Below are 22,167 nucleotides of genomic sequence, written 5' to 3' on the forward strand. Positions count from 1 at the left end.
TAATAAAACCTAAGTTTATTAACAAAGAAGAGAGATGTAAGTGGTACTAAGCAAGAGAAAAAGACACGCATGATTACAAATAAAACAAAAAACTTACTTTCTAGTGACTAAAACAAAAAACTTAGCGAGTTACGTGCTCTGCCTAAGCATTTTTCTTATTTACATCAAGTCGCCAACATCCCTAGTCCTCCACTCTAGGGGATCCAACTTTCAGTCTGAAGGATGTTGTACCCTACTTCCCATCAGCGATGGATAATAAAAAGGTCTTTTTGCTCCTGTTATGTTACCCTAAGTTTCTGGCTCAAGACCCAGGAAGACTTCCTGAGATACAAATTCTGCCCCCTGTGTGACTGTTAAATGGTCTTCTCCCCTGCTTCTAGCTTGATAGTTTTGTTTACCTTCTATATAAATGTACTTTTTTTGTCCTCTGCCAGTAACCTAGCTGATCAGACAGGAATATACTGTTGTTCAGAGCAGGCTGGGCTTATGCAGTGCCACCCAAACACATTTTAAGAATTTATTTCCAGCACAAATTTATAACTCTTTGTACACAACCCATACATGCATCACACAAAGATTTTTGGACCTGGAAGTACCTAGGGAGCAAACTGCAATCCCCCTTCACCCACATGGGGAAGGGCAGGCAGTAGTATGACTGATACACCACTACAAGGGATCTACCAAGAAAAGAAGCCTCAGTTTATGGCTGGGATTCTATAAGAGCCCTTCTGGCAAAGATTGCACAGGATATGGAAGAAAATAACCCAATAGGCCAATTTTGGTTGGATAATAAAAAAATCAATTAAGACACTTTGTGTCTACATTTGAATCAGGTTACTCATTTCCTCCACTCTAATGTAAACCATAACATTTGAAAAGGAGCAGATACAATCAATTGTAAAATACATTTTAAAATAATCTATAGGACTGATGTGCTCCCTTTGGAATAGGGATTTTTTTCGACAGACAGCAAACACAATAAATCCCAGGAGGCAACACCTGTCCTCCCCTAATGCATATTTCCTCTCTTTGGAGAACATCTAAAAAGAGACAGCTGTTGAGCCTAACATCTCTTTAAGATGAACAAGTCCGGAATCTGCTAGACCAAGGAAGCAAGCAAAAAGTTGAGGATACCTCAGTGAAAATACCATGCCAAACAGCAACCCATCATTGGAACATGAGAACTCTTAGGGCTGGTCTATACTAGTTGATTATTTTAGAATTAGCCGAGTTAATTTGGAAAAAAAATGATTCTGTCCACACAACCAAACCGGTTTTTTTTCTGATTTAAAGGTTTCTTTAATCTGATTTCTGTACTACACCTCGGCAAGTGGAGTAGCACTTAAATCAAGATCACAATCCCGGGTTAAAGGTGTTGTGGGTGCAATTCAATGTTATTGGCCTCTGGGAGCTATCCCAGAACGCTCCCTTGTGACCACTCTGGACAACACACTCAATTCCGATGCACTAGCCAGGTGGACAGGAAAAGCCCCGGGGAACTTTTGAATTTAATTTCCTATTTGGACACCATCAGCACAGGTGATACTCAGCACAGTCCACCATCACAAGAGATCATGAAGTCCTGGATTTGCAGACGAGCTCCAGCATGGTCCGAACTGGAAGTACTGAATCTCATCGTATGTTGGGGAGATGAATCTGTTACAGCAAAACTACGTTCCAAAAAAAGGAACGCAAATACGTATGTTAAAGTCTCCAGGGCCATGACAGAAAGAGGCTACTCCAGGGACACAGAGCTGTGTCGTACAAAATCAAGGAGCTCAGGCAAACATACCAAAAAGCCTGGGAGGCGAACGGGCACTCTGGGTCCCAGCCCCATACATTCCACTTCTACTGTGAGCTGCATGCAATTATGGGGGGTGACGCCACCACTAACCCATCACTGTCCATGGACACTTGCAATGGAGGAGTTGCACGGAGAGAGGAAGAAGAGTCATTGGAGGATGAAGAGGAGGAGGAGGAGGACAGTGCACAGGCAGCAAGTGGGGAATCCATTCCCCCCACAGCCAGGAACTACTCTGAATGCTGGAGCCAATAGCCTCTGCCCACTCCCAAGGCAGGCTCCCGGACCATGACCCTGGAGAAGGAACTTCTGGTGAGCGAGAGCCTGATCGGAGCCATGCGGTGGGGGGCAGGGGGAAAAACCCAGCTGCGCTGGGCTGTTCGCGTTTAGTTTAATGGGCTCATCCCTGCTCAGAGCCTCATCAAAGCCATGCAGTGGGTGCGGGTGGGAGGGGCCGGGGAGAGGGGTGTTGTGTGAAGTGATCATCCCAGAGAGCCTGCAGGCCCTCCTTTTATATGGCAAACCCATCAGGCATTGCTTGCTATGGGAAAGGGGGCCCAGCAGTTTGAAAGCACTGAAATGAATGTAGAAGAAGAAAAACCCCGCATGCCCCTAAGCTGCCTGCAAGCTGAATTCTGTTGCCCGGCCATGCGTGATGGCTATGGCACCTGCACGGGTAATCCTGGAAAAAGGGCATGAAACATAGGAAAGCTGTTCGGTTCAAGATGGCCGATAAAAGACGGTAAATGATTGTCTTCTGTAGCTTTCACAGTGGCGGGAAGCTTGCTAGAGCTGCAAGAGCAGGCGAGCAGAGTTCGCAGTGGAAACTGTGCAGCTCAGTTCACGATGGCTGAAAAACGGTGAAAAATTATTGCCTTCTGTAGCTTCCACGGGAGCCCAGGACAAATAACATGGAGAAATTAGCTAGCAATGCAACAGCAGGAGAGCAAAGTTTGCAGCGGAAGCTGTGCTGCTCGGTTCACGGTAGCCAAAAAAAGGCAGGAAATGGTTAGATAAAAGGTAGACAGAAAGATGAGAGGATATGCGAGATGGATTCATGGTACCAGGAGACACACAGTGCACCATACTGCACGATCTGCTGGCAGTATGGCATCTGCTGTAGCTTTCACAGAGGAAGGAGCGAGTGATGACACACACCTAGAAACACCTGTGAGAATGTTTTTGCCCCATCATGCACTGGGAGCTTAATCCAGAATTCCAGTGGGTGGCAGGAACTGCGGGATAGCTTCCCACAGTGCACCACTCCGACACTTGATGCTAGCCTTGGTACTCTGTGTAGTAAGACGAGGCCCTGAGATATAAACCTTGGTATCAGAGGCCTGGTATGAGGCCTAAGACCTGAACTAAAGTAATGGTCAAGACTTTACTAACATAAAGCAAAGTTAAGCTGTGAGCCAGAGGCAGACCCTGCTCACAGAAGCTGGCAAGGAAAGGGCTGATGCTGCAAAAAGAGACATACCTAAAAGGTACTGGACACCAGATATCAGAACATTTGCATACTTGTACACTCCACACAGATAACAAGGAACAAGCTGACCCATCCCAATGACAGGGCCAAAAGGGTAATATGATGGATGGAGTTGTTTTGTTCGAACAAACATGTACAAGATGAGAGGTGGCACCTTACTACGTAGAAGGGTTGTACCTTGCTACGTAGAAGGGCTGCACCTCAATACGTCAGGAGCGATGTGTAACTTGTTTGTACCTGTGTATAAGAATGCATCCCTGGGGCGGTGTCTTTGTCCAGCCTAGGGGGCAGTGGAAAGTACCACCACTGACTGAGCTGAGTCCATTGCCAGGGGGCACATACTTGTAGTATGTCCTGTAGAGTAAAATCTAGAGGGAACTATCATTGTGCTTCATTTGACAATAAGCCTTTGTACCTTACTAGACTCTGTGGTCATTGGGGGTCCTCTTGGGGTCTGCTGTGTCAGCTATCTGCACAGAGCTGGGACAGCACACAGAGGGAACACACACACACAGCCGATTGATATCAACATTGAACAGAGCAGAGCACCACACCGGTAGAATCTGACAACACTGTGGACGCACTCCGCCGAATTCATGTGCTTTAGTGGGGACACACAACACCGAATGTATAAAATTGCTTCAGAAAATTCAAATAGAATAAGTTAGATTAATTTTGTACTGTAGACGTACCCTTAGTATGAGCTCTTCAGCTGATCTCAACTGCTGTTGTAGTACACAATGAAAGAAGGATAGTCTGAAACATCCTTACGAAGCAGAGGGCAAATACATATACCAACATAATGAGAAAAACACAACCCAAATTAAACCATTTAGCAGGTTAAATAACAAATATAACAACAATCTTTAATATTATCAATAAAATTTTGATTAAAACCATTTTATAGCATACATCAGTTTTCCAGTGCTCCTGATTACATAAAAAGGAAGGAAACTTACTGTGAATTTTATTAGGCTAGTATACATTTCTATGAACTAAATAAAAGTAAACAACACATTTGTTTACATTAAAATTATACATTCCAATATTAAATGCACATCTAGGTTACTAACAGGATATGATTCAAAGAGTAGTTTCGTGAGGAATATACTTTTCCTTCTTCACGTTCAATTTATTTTATTTGCTCATGTTTATTATGCTTTAATCAAACAAAAAGTGTTCTTTTACCACTGCCTTACATGTAAAGCGGAAGAAATTACAGCTACTGATTATCTGCAGGGTATTTTGTTTCTTTTAAAAATAAAATTACTTATGGCTGGCATTTGTTATAAAAGCCTGGAGAACAGAAATTAAGAATTAAGTTGAGCTTGATGCTCAAGCAGAAAACAATTCAAAGTTGCAATGCAGTTAACAATATGCTTTATTTTCCCTTAAACAATCATGTGCATTCACATCATGGGCTAATCCTTCTAGTGGATCTCAGATAAGCAGCTCAAATAAAGTATTATCTTGAGGGCAACAAAGAAATGTTGATCAGCTGGATGCTTTCGTTGTGCAAATAAGGATTTATGTTTCCTGAACACCACTTATTCCCATAATAGGGCAAAGAATTTCCAAAAGGAAGTAAAGGGCTGTGTTATTTTTCACACAGAAAATACCTTTTATCCCCCCATATTTCACTTTTTAGATTCAGGTTTTCAAAAACTCACTGATATGAAGTCCGCTTTAGGTAAAATGTTTTTACACCTGTTAAATGTATTAAATCACTCCATTTTGATTTAGACAGTCAGCTCATTTGTCTCATTGCTTTCAGCTCATTTTCTCTCTTGATTATCAAGAGTAACAATGTTGAATGACATGGAAAACAAGTAGGATAATTACATTTCCTCCACTGTGAGTGACAGAGGCTTTTCTCAGCACAGTAACAGTGCATTGCCCGTGAACTGGCAATGTTTTCTTTGACAAGTTGTTTAGAAAAATATCTGTGAGCATTTGAAAGCTCTCTGCTATAGCCTTCCTTCCCCAACAACAACTGTAGAGTCCTCCTTGCTTGAGGACAGAATTCCAGCTGTGGCCCTCTCTCCTCAGATCTCAGGGAAAAAATTACCTCCTCCCTCCGGACATCCTTATTTGATGGTCTCAGCTTCTTCCCTATACCACTTGTCTCTTCCTCTGCTACCAATTATATATTCCTCTTGCCCATTTTCAGCTGGCCCCAAAGCCCCCTGCTGCAAGATAATGAAAGCAGTAGAGGACATCAATTCAGTCCCATGGCACAGGATCCAAAAAGGGGTATGTTATGTTCCTAGCATGCTACCTACAATGTACTATACATAGGTGATTAGCTGTATACTGGTTACTCATAGGGAAAGGTAGGATAGAGCACTTTAGAATTGTGACACCAGTAGGGTAAGATCTTGGTGTAGTCCAACTCCCTCTCCTGTGGATGTTCAGGGCACAGGAAGGGTGTCCCAGTCCTTATGATTATTTAGGATATTAGTGATCACAAATCTTCTGGACTTATAAGTACTGCAACTTCAGCCTAAAAAAAAAATTACTAGAGTGCAGTCTTATTTCTGCATTGACCCACAAGACATCAGCACTGCAATTTACTTGTTTTGCAAAGATCATGACAGAAAGGTTAAAGGGTAACATTTTAAGAAGCACTAAGTGACTTAGCCACTTAGGCTAAATCTCACTGAAAGTCACCACTTAGCTAGAAATAAGGTGCACATTTTTAGCAGCGAGGGTATAATTAACTGTTGGAAATATTTACCTAGGGATATAATGGACTGTCTCTCACTTGCAGTCATTAAATGGATTGGATGTCTTTCTAAAGCATGTGCTGTAGCTCAAATCAGATGTTACGGGCTTGATGCAGGAATCACCTTGTGAAATTCTATAGCCTGTGTTATGCAGGACATCAGACTAAACTATCATAATGATCACTTCTGGCCTTAAACATCTATGAATTTTGAATTTTTACCCAAGAAGTCTGTAAGAGATACATTTACATTTCTACTTATCAATTAGAGTTTGGATATTTTATTAACATTAGGTTATTATTAATCTGTGTGGGCAATTTTATACTCTTGTAAAGAAAGTTGTTTCTCTCATAAATAGTTAATAATTACAATTAACAATTACTAATTACAATATACCACAAGCATCATAACCAACAATTAAGTTATGAATTAATGCATTAATTATTTATCACATTCATTACCATTTTGGCTTAATAATACTAAAATGCATCTATATTTAAAAAATAGTTAATTTGGACAGTATTTGCCAGAATGATTCATTCTTATTAAATTATTGTAGCCACTTATTTTAACCCAGTTATGACTGTCAATTACTCAATTTAATTTTAATTTAGAACAGCTAAACATTGGACCAAATTTACCCCTCATTCAACTTTTTAAAAATATATAAAAGGTTGCATTAGGAATCTACATGGCTCATTTACTTTAGAGTGTTCACAGGATAAATTTCCCTTACCTATATAAAAGATCCTTTAACGATTTTATTTAGGTGAAGTCCTGGGATTCAGTGATGGTTTAGTCAAAGAACAGCAGCATAGGTGTTACTTCACCCTTCCTGTATATTGTGGAGAATGGAGAACTGTGAGTGCAACTCTCTAGAGCTCAATTTCAAAAAGCCTGGTGGGGCTATTTAAATGCCTTCATGTACAGGAAATTTCATTATGATTTTTAATCCTGTTTTCTTTAAATAACCAAAGTTAATGCAACATTAAGGTTACATTAAATGCAAAATTAGTAAATGCAAAAGCCAAGGTTCATTAACACTCTCTCATGGCACATATGTAATATTTGTGTTTTGATTTGAATAGGTCATTAAACACCTACACTGCATGCAATGTAAGCAAATAAATATTACAGCAACAACTTTGGCATTTCTTAACTCTGTGTGTGAATGTAGATATGACTCTAACATGGCCTGTAAGTGCTTTATTTATTTGTTTGATTTTTCATTTAACTGAAAGACTGTTGTATCTTTCTTGAGATATTCAGAGCCTTATCATGAATACCCAAGCTCACAAATAATCCCAGTGACCTCTTACTGGAGTGTAAAAAGACCACTTATTTGGAGTAAGTAATGATTTGTGGTATCACAACCTCAGGCTTGGTCTTCTACATTACCAACTTAGATCAGTATAACTATATCAATTGGGGTGTGGAAAATGCACACTCTCGAGTGACACAGTTATACTGACCTAATCTCTGGTGTAGACAGTACTATGTCAATGAGAGGGCTTCTCCCATTGGCATAGCTACTGCCTCTCGGGGAGGTGGAGTACAACCACCAATGGGAGAAGCTCTTCTATCAGTGCAGGTGAAGTTTTCACTAAATGCTACAGCAGCACAGCTGTATTGGTGCAGCTACGCCACTGCATTACTGTAGGTGTAGATAAGCCCTCGGTTTTCCAAAGTCTCAGACTTCACTACTGTAGATTTTGGTACATGCAAACCATTGTTTAAATGATGTGTGCATTAGCTGAAGCAAGGCCCTTCATAGGAATCCTTCCCCTTTAAATCATGTCCTCAGGGGTCCACTGTTAGAATAATGACCTGTCAGTGAGCACATCAAGTGCCAGAAAGGCAGGAGTTCTGTAGCTAAAATTAACCAAACCAGAGGCACTGAGAAGTCAATAGTGTTCTCCAGCTGAAGCCCACACTAGAGCCCCACAGTATACTATTACAGCAGTAAAAATAAATTTTACATCTCTCCAGCAAAACAGGAAAGTTGTGACCTTCCACTGAACTATTATTACAACTCACTGTAGCCAATGTGAAATTACAAGACTTTAAGCATTTCAGATTTACTATAGACCCTTACAGCAATTATTGTCAGCTTATTACAAATACAGTCAAAGCATTACACTAGTTACCCCTAGTTTAAACATGTGTTTCATTATAAAGAGCCAAACTGTAATCTATTTACATATGTTAAATAACAAGGACTTCAATGGGACAACTTGTGGAATAAGGTGCTATTCAGCGTAAAGAAAGAATTCCCCTCGCACCCTCCCCACGCACGCACACACTCACAAACACACACACAGAGTTAAACTTCTCTCCAAGATGTATAATATTTTTTTTAAAAAACACATCAGTTCAATGTGCCTTTCTATAAACTCTGTTGTAATGTTACAGGTGAGGAATTTTTTGTTATATTCTTGCTTCCCATGATATTCAAGTCATCTAGTCACCAAAAACCTACCTTGATGGATTTCAAAAACAGACTTTTAAAATAATGAGACGACAGCTCTGGCTTGAAATTCCAACGTCTAAGTACTACATAAGCCCATAACAAATCAGTAAAATCTACATTGGAATTTGTGCCTAATCATCTTAAGTAAAGCAGCTTCTCAGCACTAAATGAATCTACGTGCAAAAAAAGTTCTAGATATCACAAATTCTTGTTAATTACATTTTTCTCTAATGTTGGGTCTACCTGCCTTGTCTCCCAGCCCCAGTAGGAAGGGGCTGCGTGAAGCCTTGTAACCCCTTCCTCTAAAGCAGGGACAGGGAAATTACGGGGTAGCATCTGGCCCCAAGCTATAACAAGCAGGAAAGAGCAGATTTTTTCCTTTGCTCTCAGGCCACAGCTCCTTCCCCATACACCACAGACACTGGCTTCCAGTTTGCCTCAGCTCCATCTCTCCAATTAGAAGTGCCTCTCAGAAACCAGATTCCACACCAGCCCAATAGCCTCTAACATCTATACTGCCCCATGCAATGTTCTATGAGGGAGATGGTATTTTTTCACTCTTCAGTGGGTGCCAAGAAACAGTGCAACATATTAATTTATGCTTTCACACTGCGCAGACCTCCAGCTGTTTTGAACCTAAATATTTCCTTTCCTTTTCTTATAAAATGTCTACAAAGTTGTTTCCAGCTAAACAATATCCTTTATTTAGTCACTAGTGGCCTGATTTTTAAAGGTGCTAATTATCACAACCTGGCCCATCCCCAGTCTCTGGAAGGATACCAATCTGTTACGAATGGACCCAAGTGGTGAATCCCATGTGCTTCTAAGCAAACCAGGTCTAGTCAGAGTGGGGTTGTTGCCCCTAGCTCTGGGTCTCTAAGGTACCCTCCCTGGGCTAGACCTTGTGTCTGCTGCTCCTTCCTTGGGCTGTGGTGGTCCACAGACCAGCTACTTAGACACCAAAACAAATGCCTCATCCCTCTCAAGTCTCCAGTTCCTTATACTCATGATGGTTCTTTGATGGCTCTCTCATTGATAGTCCTCTCTGAGGTATCCCACATCCCTCCCTGGCAGGGCAGAGTATGAAATGGACTGACCTTGTCAACACAGAACACAATATGGCAGTTTGCACACACAAAAGGAGGCACAAAAAGAAAGACAATAGAAAATGAGTTCACAATCTGCTAGAGGCATATCCCACTCTATCAGACTGAGCGTATGTAGTTTCTGTTGACTTTAGTGGGATGTGTGGGAGCTCTCCACTTTTGAAAAGTAGGCCACTACTTTCTTTCATCAGTAATCCGTAAACTTTCATGACTGGATTATAAACAAACAGTATTTCCCAATGCAGTACAAAGTTGTTTCCATAAAGTCACACTAAAATCAAAACATAAAATAAGCAAAGAATTTTGACAATAGTTTTCCGGGCCAAATGCAAGGCTAGTGTAAGTGAAGGCAGTGACTTCTAGCTCCATCTCTTCAATAAAACAACATATAAAGTCTTTGACAAAGGCTAAAGAGCCAGGGTAAATAGGAACTGGATCATTTGATCATACAAGGTCTATCTGAAACCCTATTAGAATGGACATTTGATGCCTTAATCCATGTTTTTCTTTTAAAATTAGAAACTATCCAATTTACTATCCACTATGGGTGGGCAAGGCTGATGAGTGAGCCTGTCAAAGTCAGTTCTCTCTCATATTCCTCACCACTCGTGCTGACAAACTGTGTCTGCAGGTGCATCACAAACAGCAGCCCCATCCCCCTCAAAGATTGTGATTCTCCTCCAACACAGTGAAAAATCAAGCAAGGACACGCAGGTCACCCAGCTGATGTTGACTGAAAATGTAAGTGGTAGGGTTGGGAAGGAGGTTGCGCATGTAGGGTTTGCTTTCGAATAGGAAGTTGGAGTCTGTGGGAAGGGGTTATGTTGCGGGAAAACTTTTACCTGTGATTTGCCAGAGAGAAAATCACTTGGTGAACCATCAGTGATTTCCTGTCTGAAGAATGACACAGTCAGATGCAGGGCTGGGGAGCATGGCAAAGGAGGCGTAGAGGGAAAAGAGGAGGATAGAGATTGCTGTCTCAACTAGTAATCCACAGAAAGCCTGCAGGCTGAAAACCCAGAGGGCAGGGACTGGGTTGGGGAGGTTTAATGTGGGAGGAATATGGCTGGGGAGGCATTTCTGGGACTAAGGATACTGTGGGGAGGAATAACTAAAGTGGTATGATGCAAAGTGACAGTAAGGGAAAATCTCAGTCAAAGAATTAAGGAGGTTTACCAGCTTATCAAAGATAGCTTTGACAAATATTAACAGCAGCCAGGATGTGCCTACAGATTATTTTACAGATAATTTAAGCAACATCATTTTGAAAATCAAAGGGAAACATACTACAATAGTCTCCATAGGAATTTGTAGCACCTTTAAAATAGTTTGTCATCAAGTTATGCTAATTTTTATACTATGCATGTTACTATGACAATGTGCATGACAATAGCTTACAATATAAGCACATCTTAATTATTCTTTTAAACTCTATCACAGATAATGAAAAGTACTGACATGCAGCATTATCCTTCTAGATCGTCATAGCCTGAGAAAGAGTTGAGATCAATTTATTACCTTTAGCTTTCCATTGCTTCACTCACTGATCAGAGATTATCGCAAAGAAATTATGATGCATCAAATCTGAATATGTTTGTATACTATAATTTCAAGTTTGAGAAAAAAATCTTATATACATAAAGCATATTCCCCTAGTGTAAAACAAAAACAAATACACTATAACCTACAGTCAGTACTGAACAATTATTCTCAAGCATTGCCCTACAATGATTTAATATGTTCAAAGCCAAATCCTGTCTGCTTTACGTATGTGAGAAGACTTATGATGTGCCCCAGAACCCCATTATACGGTCACCATTCTCTTGCAAGTTGTCCCAGATACTGGGTCCCACAAGCTTCCAAACTGGTCTGGGTAAAGTCTAGTTACGGTTTCTAGCTCTGGGGCTTTATAGGGCACACCCTCAGGTTCAGAACTCTTCTCTGACATCCATCTTTCGGATATGGGGCATTGATGCACAGCCACTCTAGACCCCCAAATCAATGTCTGAGACCTCTTGAAATGCCCAGATACGTTTACACCATCCTCCAAAACTCCACCTAGGCTGTGAGCATCCTGGTCTTCTAGTTAACTCCTCTGGGGACAAGAAGTCAGGAAAGTAAAGAACACTGGCTTAGCAAAAGGAATTTCTTAATCATCGTGATCTGTTTTTTAAAAAGCACTTGGAGGTTTAGATATCTGAAAATAATCCAGTCCTGAAATGTTCCCTCCCCTAGTTTGATCTCACTCCTTAAATGAGTCCAAGGTTTGTCAGCATTTCAGGCTGGTCAGAGTCGCTCTTGTCCTCTCCTGCAAGACCATACTACATGCAGCTATGTTTGGTTCCCTCTGCACAGCACAGAATCCTGTTCTTCAGTAGGGTCTCTCTTCTGTGCCATATGCTCAAGCTGGGAATCTCCAGCCCCTCCCAGGTGAGAAACCACTGTTCCGTGAGGGGAAGCCAAAGGTTTAGAGTAATTGAAAGTCGATGGCTCCAGATTGCTGCCATGATGGCTTCTCTGTGATAGGGTCAATAACATCTTTCTAGGTAGGGCAACTGTCTGAAACGTATTACAATAAGCTGCCATCAGGCAAATTTAGAGGTTTGCTCAACACATAGTATAAAACGGAAATCATCATTTGATACATGAATAGGGTCAACACAATTTAGCTCTCAGCCATCTACTAAGTTCATATTTTCAAACACCATTTCATTAATTTTATGTTTCTTTCCTTGACTCTGAGTAGGTATACAACTTTTATCAATGTTTGATGATGGAAAATGCCAGCTTGTACAATCTAACAGATAAATGTTAATTTATCATTATTATTTCTTTCCAACTAACGGATGTTCTTTGAACAACTCTCTGTATCCAAATTTGAAAGTTCACCCACTGCAATTTAAAATTATAAAAACAACAGTGTTCCATTGCAGAATGTAATTTTCAGCTTATCTTTCAAGGACTGTGATATGCAACATTCTGTCTTGAAACTTCTAAACAAATGTTCAAAGCCAAACACATTAAGGAAGCTTAACATTTTATCTCCAGTATGGCAAAGGGCACTGAGGAAGCTCTCTACTCCTTTTGGTCATCCCTCTACCTCTTCCTCAGTGTAACTTATGGTGGAAGAAAAGCTTAATGCCGCGTTTGCCTCCTTATGAGCTGATATAGCCCAGAATCAGATCCAACATGTTCATATGAAAGTATTTATTAAAAGTTAAGTTCTGTATTTTCAGTGCTATTGTGCGTGACTCTCCTGCCACTGAAATCAAGAGGAGTTTTGCTACTGACTTCAGCTAAAGTAGAATTGGACCAGTGGAGCAAAGACAGCCCTCATCTACTCATGCATAACTCTCTGTCTTAAATGGGATACAGTTGTATCCGAAGGAAGGATTTGGCCTAGTGATTTTCTTATTGACCTTGTCACACACAATAGCACTGAAAATACAGAACTAAAATTTTAATAAATACTTACATATGAACATGCTGGATCTGATTCTGGGCTACATCCGCTCAGGGGGAGGCAACGGTGGCATTAAGCCAACTAGCAGCACAAAGCAGTTATAGTGGGGCATAGAATTTGGCTCACTGGGTGAAATTCTGGCCCCACTCAAGTCAATGGAGGAGGAGGTTTCCAGTGACTTCAGTGAAGTCAGGATTTCACACATTGTTTCAATGCCTTCTTACTACTCTTTATGGAGTTGTGAATTGCTTTCTATTATACTTGTTATGTTTAAGTTGTTGAGACCAATGTTTAGCAAAAGTAATCAGCATTGCTTTCAAAGTCACCAGTCAACTCAAAAATGAACTAGTAGATATTAGAGTTCATCTATATTCGAATGGAATAAGTTATGCATTATCCATTTTACTCCTCAACTGTTGACTGACAAAGTCATTTCACCTAATGTGAGCCAACAGACCAATACATTTACTACATAAATCAGTTGACTTGCAACGGAAATAAAGTTAAATACAAATCTTACCCTAGTATTTTCAAATTTTTCGGCCAGGGGCACGACAGACACTTGCTCGCATATCACTCATTTGTCAACATCTTTCAACTTTTATCGTTTCTGCTTTGTAGCTTTCAATGCACTGTGAAGGGAGAAAGAAACAATGACAAATGTCAGGTAAGAGCTAATGTTGTAACAAAGCACTGAAATTATTTTTATTATGCTGGTTATTTTCTCATTTTAAAAAGACTGATATAAATAGCTTAAGGCATCTAATATACTTCATGCTAGACATTTTTAATAGACCTCTGTAGCATCAGAATTCTCAGCCATCAAACAAAAATGCCAGAAGCTACAGACTTACAGCTTTTAAAAGGAAGTTTGAATCCAGATAATTTTTTCCTGTAGCTTCTTTGTGCACAAATCCCTCAGAAAAACAAAAGGACTATTCATTATAGAAAATAAGGGTCTGATCATGCATTACTTGCACAGCTAACATTCACATTAGCTTCATTGGGAGTTAGATGCACAGCACATGCAGAATTGGGCCATAAATCCTCCTGCATTTAAAAGTTGATTAGAAGTCCAGACTGGTGGAAGTATAGGCAGAAACACAGTCATTTCCAGCTACAATATATTCTGGCCTTAGTTCCACACAGAAACTGTTTAAGTCTTCATGACTGAAGTATACAGCATTTCCAAACGATTCAACAAAAAAGGGGTTTGTAGATTTACATTGAAAATAGAAAATAAAGATGGTCAAGACATTTTGAGTAAACAGCTTGCACTTTGAGGAGAATCATAAAAATCAAAGATAGCCTTTACCAGAAGATAATGGGCAAGAGAAAACTGAATAGCACTGCATCTGCAACTTGTGAACATATGTAAAATTTTATCATCTAAATATTCCATCCAAAATATATTACACTATCTAATCCTAGCACTTAGCCTACACTAAGTCTGCTTAATTTTGTTACACCAATGCTCTGTTACACCAAAGTGGCTTTAAGGTGAGAAAAAAAAAGTATTTGCACTGTCGGAGTGGTTTAAAGGGGATTTAGCATAACAGAATAAGGGCCTATATCTGTAAAGTGTGATGAGACTAGAATGTATATAAGAATCAATGTATGTTCAATTTTTAAAGTGTCTCAGTCATATATATTTATTATTATATTTATTGTCTATGTATTACTAAGTAATAAATTATGGATTGCAGTTTTATATCTGTCCCTATTTTTCATGTAATTAAACAAGTTGGTATAAACCTGTTAGGTTACTGAGTCTTCTCTCCATCAATGCAGAATTGTTTCCAATAATAGCATTCCCTAATGTATCTGTATCCACTATAGTTTCAAATATCCTAAGCAACAGGAGTTTCACACTTTCTCTTGGGAGACTACACCTAAGAGATCTCACTGTCATGAATTTTTTACCCATCATATTCAGCTTAGGTCTTAAATGTTTCCATTAGATCATGGAGCTACAGTAATCTAGCAACTGTGTTAATACAGAATGCATATTTTGATAGTTCAAAGTCAGAACAATGAACTAGAATAGTCATGGGCCAAACTGTGATGTTCCTGCGTGCAATGAGTAGTATCTTAACTCCATATAAAGTCCAGGAGACTATTTGCAGAGTAAGGTCCCACCAAACATAAGTAAGGTTGGCAGTGGTTCCTGTGGATCCCACAGCCTGCACAAATCTCTTCTCTTCAGAATAGCTCCACAGCCTCTCTCACAATTGGGAGGTCAAGCTAGTTCTCTCTGATAGACCCAGGTGAAGGAATCTCTGGGAGATGAATCACACAGAGTATTTTCCCACCCTTGCTAATTTTAATAGGCAAGTGTGTAATCTGGCAAAGAGACAGAGAGAGTTTTTCCACCCTCCTGCACAATTTTCCTCCCTCCACGAGATTGTAAATCTTTGAGATATTTATGGATGCTCAAACACTCTCCTCTACTCTTATTGACACATTTCATTTTTGTAGCTTCTTTTGGTAAGTCATTCTTCCAAACCCTTCTTTATGCCAGCTGCTGTTCTCTGAATTCTCTCCAATTTGTCAAAATATTTCAGGTAGTGAGATGCCTAGTGTGACAGACTATACCCTCATGTTCACACCCTACACACCACTGTAACCATTTTTGTACAAGGCATGTCTTGTGAGGTATTTAAAAACTCAATTTCCTGGTCAATAAAATCACGGCAATAAGCATGCAGCAGGTTAGATGTGAAGTTATAAACATAAGCTGAGATCATGACTAAAAGTATGTTTTCCAGAAAAGCCTGGGGAATGGCCAAACAAAGTTTCTCAGAGACAAAGGGTAAGCGGACGCCCCAGTCTGGTGTAAACAAGGCTGATGCCCATTACCTATTAAGTGACCATTCTTTGGCAGGAGAAGGGGCGGGGAACAAAAAATCTACATCTTAGCAAAGAAATAGCATGGAGTTCCTTTCCCTATAGACTGCCTGTAGCCTTGCTCTCAGCTGGAAATGGTTCTCAAAGTGGAGACGGGACTATAAAAAGAAAGAACAGACATCCCAAGTCACCCCTTCCCTGCCCATCGATTCACTGCACCCAAAGAAACAAAGGAAGTAGCCATTGGACTGAGGGAGGGGTCCTGACCTAAGAAGTTTGGCCAGTAAGACTGCTGAAAACATGAGGTGAAAAAACAGTTTGTTAAATTAGGCACCTGTAGTGTTTTATCTTTATTTTTCTTGTAACCATACCTGGCTTTTATGCCCCATTACTTGTATTCACTTAAAATCTCTTTGTAGTTAACAAGCTTGTTTTATCGTTTTATCTAATCAAGTGTGTTTAAATTGAAGTGTCTGGGAAACTCCATCTGGGGTGACAAGTTGTGTACATATTATTTCTATTAAAGAAATAACTGACTTAATATAATTTGTCCTGTCCAGGAGAGTGCTGGGCAGTACAGGACATACATTTCTTGGGGAATATCTGGGATGTGTTGGGGTCACTCAGCAGTATAACCAAGATTGGTTTGGCTGCAGTAGCACAGGGTGTGGACTGCATGCTGACAGGTTGTTGTGAGCAGCCCACATGGAAGGTGCTTCAGCAAAGCATTGTAAGGCACCCAAGGTTTCAGGGCAGGGGAAACACAGCAACTCATTAGTCTGGACTGTACACACCTAGACCTGTGCATAGTAAAGTTGTCATCTAATCAGTGCTGTACTATTACCTTCCTAATCCATGAAATGACTCCGCATATTGTATGAAGACCAAAATCACGCTCGGGCCTTTTTGTGCCTCCATGTTACACTGCAAACTCACATCTACAATAACTGGATGTTTATTATTGTTCCTATGGCTTTTCATGTTTCTCCATCACAGTGAATTCTATGCCTCACTTGGTATTTATTAATCACAGTTTTATTAACTCCTCATGAAGTCTCACTACGGCCCCGATTCTTAAGCTTGTGCCTAACTTTAAGCATGGGAGCGTTTTCACTGAAGACTAGGCACATGCCTTTCTTCTGACTAAGAAATCACAAGGGGTTTTCCTGAGTAAAGATTAAGGAAAAACTTCAGGTTTAGCCCCAGGTGTCCACACATTCTCTGCTAATATTTATTTTACTAGACACTGAAGTTATATGTACTGAACAAAAAATGTTCTCTTTCCAGCACTGATACCACATTTATTTCCATCCTGCAGGCTTCTGCAGCTGTCCATAACATTTCCGAATAATTGCCAGTGGTTCAGTAAGTTCATTAACTAATTAATTCCCTTAACAACCTAATGCATATCATTCAGACCTGCTGATTTGCACAGTTTGACCATTCCAAGCATTCCCTTGCCTGCTTTTTAGCAACAGAAAATAAGAAGGGTACCAATACTTTCTCCCTTTTCTTTACCTAGTCTTGTTAAAAAAGAAAAGAAAAAAAGAACCACAGTAGATCACTTGAAAATCATTGTCAATTTTATTTTCTCAGGTTTCAGAGTAGCAGCTGTGTTAGTCTGTATCCGCAAAAAGAACAGGAGTACTTGTGGCACCTTAGAGACTAACAAATTTATTTAAGCATAAGCTTTCGTGGGCTACAGCTCACTTCTTTGGATGCAAAAAGTGAGCTGTAGCTCATGAAAGCTTATGCTTAAATAAATTTGTTAGTCTCTAAGGTGCCACAAGTACTCCTGTTCTTTATTCTCTGTTACTAGTTGACTTCCTTTCTTTCTAGTGCTACAGACAGCCATACTATATTCTGCTTTTTTCTCTCCATTGCTCTTATACCTGCAAGCCTTAATAATTTCCACAAAACAATAATTATGGTACCAATGAGTAATGGCTGCTATTTTCTAGTACAAGTAAAAGAATAACTGCACACACAATGTTATAGTAGATCAGAAACACATTTTATGTTAGAATTTTCTAAAAGGTAGATAATCCCCTATAGTGTTATGTTGTGAAGCCTGAAGTATTTTAATAATTTGAATATCTTGCTGTACTGCCAAGCTGCATACGTGCCAATTTTATTAAGTATGTGGTGTATCATGTTCATCCATCTTACTTGTTTCCATCATACTTTCACAGAAATACTGAGATACATAAATGACCTTCAGCATTTATTAAAATAATGTGTTCTGCGTCTACAAAATATGAAGAGTTGTTTTAATCCATCATTTAATCATTATGACAGCCCTGAACCTGATAAGTAAATGCTATGTTCTTGCACTGATTTTTCAGTATCCTATATTCAATTTTAGCAGAACTGCCCTTTGCAACCATAGACATTTAATTATTTACAACAGTATACTGAATGTGTTTCTATTCCAAAATGTGTTCCATTTAGGACCTAATTAGCTGTAGATTCCCAAGGCTAAAATGATTGAAAATAGCCACTGATCTGGAGTGCCTCAGCTTCAGGATGCCTAACTTCGCCCTGCAGCATGGAGCCCCTACAACTCTAGTTGAAGGCAGTAGCAGCTGCCGATGCTCACACCTCTGAATACCAGGACTTAAAACACACCTCAGGCTTATCTTTTCTTTTGCATTAGAACAGGACCTGTGCTTGGAATCCATTGCTAGAATATGTATTTAAAATATAGTTCAAACATAGCTTAACCCCACTGTGAGTGAATGCACCCCTGTATTCACATCCTACCTGGTATTGTAATAACCTTTGTACAAAATATGCCTTGTGAGGCACCATTTGAAAACTAATAACTCACTGGTCAATAATATCCGGGGAAATGTATGCAGCAATGTTGCATGTAAAGTTATGAAATCCACCCTATATAATGTTAAAGGCACATGTTCAAACTCATGTAGCACCAATTAAGGCAAAAGTGGTCAAAGAGGTCTTCTTATACAAAGGGATGTTTGGTTACCTCAATTTGCATATTAGTTGTAAACTGGGTTCTCAGACAATGAGAGAGAAAAGAAAGAAGACAAAGAAAATCTGCATCTCAGCACACACAGGTAAAAGAAAAGAGCATCTTTTTTCACTAGATTCCAGGTGCCCTTATGCTTATCAGGATAGCACTTTTGAGGGGGGCTGAACTATAAAAGGGAGGGGCAAACAGCCCAAGATATTTCTCTCCCTGTCCATCTCCCTTTTTTCACCTAAGAGAACAGAAAGAAACAGCCATTGGACTTTGGGATAGGGGTCCTGACTTGAACAGTGTGGTAAGGACTTTACCTTAAATCAAATGTAGTTTGTTAAGTTAGACACTACGAAGTTTAAACAGTCTCAAAAATCAAACCCTGAAAGGAACTAAACCACAGAGCTAAGGCTCCCATCCCTCTCCTGTAGGAAGAGGGGTGCAATAAAGGATGAAAAGGAGGCTCCAGTATAGATAAAGGTAAGATAGCAGCTATAATGCATGCTCACCCCTACACACTTTTGGAATCCACGTAATAGGTCAGGAGGCTTCACAGCGCAGTAAGACAAGATACAGGGAGCAGCCTCTCTCTATACAACTTTTTTGAGAGACCATAGTAGTGACTGTAGAGCTCAGGCATGGACAGGGTGTGAGCAGTGGATTTGGGAGCTAGTGGATCAATGACTCTTCTCTCTTTCTTTGTTTGTGATACAGTTCTAAATGTCTTACAGTTACTCAAGTACAGTATTTGACATAGCTGGCTGCTGGGAAAATTATAAGCCAAAATTCATTTGCACTGCACTGTTCACAGATGCTGTCACTTAGATTTCAAGAGGAACATATTATATATCACTTTTCATCCCAAAGAACTCTTAAGTGCTTTTGAAACATAAACGGGTACACAAATTACACACAGGCCATTGACATTACAGCAACAGATCTAAATGCATAAAGTATGTGAAAGAAGATGAAGGAGGATCAGCATCAGAGAAGAGTTCTGGTTCTTTGTCTTTTTCCTGCGCTCTTATTTACACTGGAAAGTTGACAGAGCAGCAATCCTCAGACTGTGATCCATGGATCACTAGTGGTTTGGGGAGTACTTGCTAGTGTGCCGTGGAATGGTAGCTGGCCATATGGGACTGGTTCTCCTCATGTTCATCTGCTAAATAACATTAAGAGATTGCTAAAATACACTAAATATGTTCCTATTACTTATCTGAGTAAAGGCACTTGGTGATTGCGAATCAACGCAAGGCAGTGTGTACAATCACAGACAGGAAGAGAGATGTCCACATGACAAGTCTGCTTATTAACATGTGCCTACACTATGAAAATGTCTAAGAAACCCTAGAGGATAGTAAAAATCCTTCCCAAGCGTTCTACTTCCAGGCTAGCTCCAGTATAACTAAAACATGTTGTTGTAGTTTTAGTTTTCCACTGGCTGAGCCAATTTTAGAAGAAAACATACAGCATTCCAGCCAAAACTGTGAAATCTGCCCTAGCTACAGTATGCTTAACATAATTTCAGAGCAAGAGTTCCAATTCATTTGAACTCTGCTTCCCAATAACTCTTGGATAAACACCCACACTTGATTTGGTAGACACATACAACACACCCAGTCCAAATGTTGTTCTAACCTTGATGACTTCACCAGAGCAGACTAAACACTGCCTCTGAAAGTTTAAGAATTGGAGGGAGGCAACAGTCTCCTCGCCATGAGTCCAGCAATGCAATCACTGGCTTCAGACAACCCTCCTCCAAACTCTCACTGATCTAGGGCGAGTAGATAGCAAGTATGAAAAATTGGAACAGAATGTGGGAGGGTAACAGGCACTATATATGAAAAAGCCCCAAATATCGGGACTGTCCCTATAAAATTGGGACATCTGGTCACCCTACACTGATCAATTAGTTCTGCCCACTCCTTAACTTTCCTCATTTCTGCCCCACTCCATGCCCACAAACACACATCACTCCCTACTCTTGCAACCCCTTTTCAACTCAACACTCCTCATTTCTGCTACCCTACTGCCTCTCCTGTTTATGTCCCCAAAAAGTAACACTCACCATTAGCCCCCATTATGTCATTCTTCTTACTTTAACACCTTTCTCCATTTCTAGTTTGCTGGAAATAATTAAAATGCTCCAACTCAGCAGATAAAACCGAAATAGGAGTCTATTCGGGGTCTATCATTCTCATATCTAACTATATAGCATTATTATCTTTATTTACCTAAGAATAAACTGATGCACAAAAAAGGTTAAGTCAAGTCAGTCAGTGAGCCAGTAACAAAGCTGGGAAGAGAATCTAGATGACCTCCTGAGGTCCCTTCCAACCCTGATATTCTATGATTCTATTCTATGGTCCAACAAGCATTATTTATAAACTGTAGGAATGTAGAGCAACAAAGTCTATATACACAGGAAAGAACAAGACCTAAATATTGATAGTTTACCTTGCTTTAGCTGATGGGGCACTGAATGGCAGTCAGAAGACCTGGGTTCTGTTCCTTGCTCTACAACCATGGGAAGCTCATTTAACCTCTCTACACTTCACTTTTCTCATCTGCATAAAGGGGATAATGACTCTGACCTTCCTTTGTAAAATGCTTTAAGATCGCTAGCTCAACATTATATAAGAGCCAAGGTGAACACTGACTAAAACCAAAAAGAGAACAAAGCAGTAGCTTTGGTATCAAACAACTGTATTGTACCAAAAAACAAAGGTATTTTGAAAGGCAACTTCTGAGGAAGGTAAAATGACAGAAATGAACATATAATTTCACCACCCAGGAATAAATGCCAGTGCCATGGCAGAGTATAGCACTTCCACTCCAATATGTCTCTTTTATTAGCCAAACTTTTTTCAAGATATTGACTAAGAGAAGGAATTTTATTGTGGTAGTATCTCAGTCAGGGCTCCATTCTACGAGACAGTGGATACACAATGAAAAGACAGTCCCCAGGCCAAAGAGTACACAGTCCAAGCAGTGATTGCACACAGATTGTATCAAAATACCCATCTAACCCTATTTTTATGTGCACAACCTGATTTACATATCCCAAATCCACCTTTTGATTCATAAATTGGCTTTGTCTAAGCAAATTAGGCAGAGAGGCAAGCAATTATTTGTCCATATAAATGGTGATTTATAGAAACAAATAGTTACACATATAGAAGTTGTGACCAGAAAACAGTTAAAAAATTACCTCCAGCGTATTTTCTAGCAGGCACTATAGAAACAAGGTAAAGAGATGTTAAAATAGTTATCTGTGATGAC

At 39.9% G+C, this 22,167-nt stretch overlaps 1 protein-coding gene across 7 annotated transcripts in view; it reads right to left on the minus strand.

The window, feature by feature from the left end:
• Positions 1-22,167, minus strand: part of GULP1 (GULP PTB domain containing engulfment adaptor 1) — a 294,443-nt gene that overhangs the window by 191,322 nt on the left and 80,954 nt on the right. For 5 of the 7 annotated variants that reach the window (XM_050916428.1, XM_050916434.1, XM_050916427.1 and 2 more), the window contains one exon: positions 13,576-13,687. The exons of 1 other annotated variant lie outside the window; for it this stretch is intronic. The gene's annotated coding sequence lies outside the window, so the exon portion shown is untranslated. Of the gene's footprint in view, positions 1-6,752; positions 6,852-13,575; positions 13,688-22,167 lie in introns of all 7 variants that reach the window. One more of the 7 variants, XM_050916431.1, reaches the window with a different exon arrangement.

The sequence above is a fragment of the Gopherus flavomarginatus genome, chromosome 10 (assembly GCF_025201925.1).
Source record: "Gopherus flavomarginatus isolate rGopFla2 chromosome 10, rGopFla2.mat.asm, whole genome shotgun sequence".
Lineage (NCBI taxonomy): Eukaryota > Metazoa > Chordata > Testudines > Testudinidae > Gopherus > Gopherus flavomarginatus.